Raw genomic sequence first — 795 nt, 5'->3', positions numbered from 1 at the left:
TAGTTTTTAATTAACTAACCCAAAACAGCCCGCGGTGTTACTACGACGGCGTAAATCCGGTTTTACGGTGTTTTTCGTGTTTTCAGGTTTTAAATCATTAAGTTAGCATATCATATAGATATAGAACATGTGTTTAGTTGATTTTAAAAGTCAAGTTAGAAGGATTAACTTTTGTTTGCGAACAAGTTTAGAATTAACTAAACTATGTTCTAGTGATTACAAGTTTAAACCTTCGAATAAGATAGCTTTATATGTATGAATCGAATGATGTTATGAACATCATTACTACCTTAAGTTCCTTGGATAAACCTACTGGAAAAGAGAAAAATGGATCTAGCTTCAACGGATCCTTGGATGGCTCGAAGTTCTTGAAGCAGAATCATGACACGAAAACAAGTTCAAGTAAGATCATCACTTGAAATAAGATTGTTATAGTTATAGAAATTGAACCAAAGTTTGAATATGATTATTACCTTGTATTAGAATGATAACCTACTGTAAGAAACAAAGATTTCTTGAGGTTGGATGATCACCTTACAAGATTGGAAGTGAGCTAGCAAACTTGAAAGTATTCTTGATTTTATGAAACTAGAACTTTTGGAATTTATGAAGAACACTTAGAACTTGAAGATAGAACTTGAGAGAGATCAATTAGATGAAGAAAATTGAAGAATGAAAGTGTTTGTAGGTGTTTTTGGTCGTTGGTGTATGGATTAGATATAAAGGATATGTAATTTTGTTTTCATGTAAATAAGTCATGAATGATTACTCATATTTTTGTAATTTTATGAGATA

Source organism: Rutidosis leptorrhynchoides, chromosome 1 (assembly GCF_046630445.1).
Source record: "Rutidosis leptorrhynchoides isolate AG116_Rl617_1_P2 chromosome 1, CSIRO_AGI_Rlap_v1, whole genome shotgun sequence".
Lineage (NCBI taxonomy): Eukaryota > Viridiplantae > Streptophyta > Magnoliopsida > Asterales > Asteraceae > Rutidosis > Rutidosis leptorrhynchoides.
Note: the sequence above shows the minus strand (reverse complement) of the source record.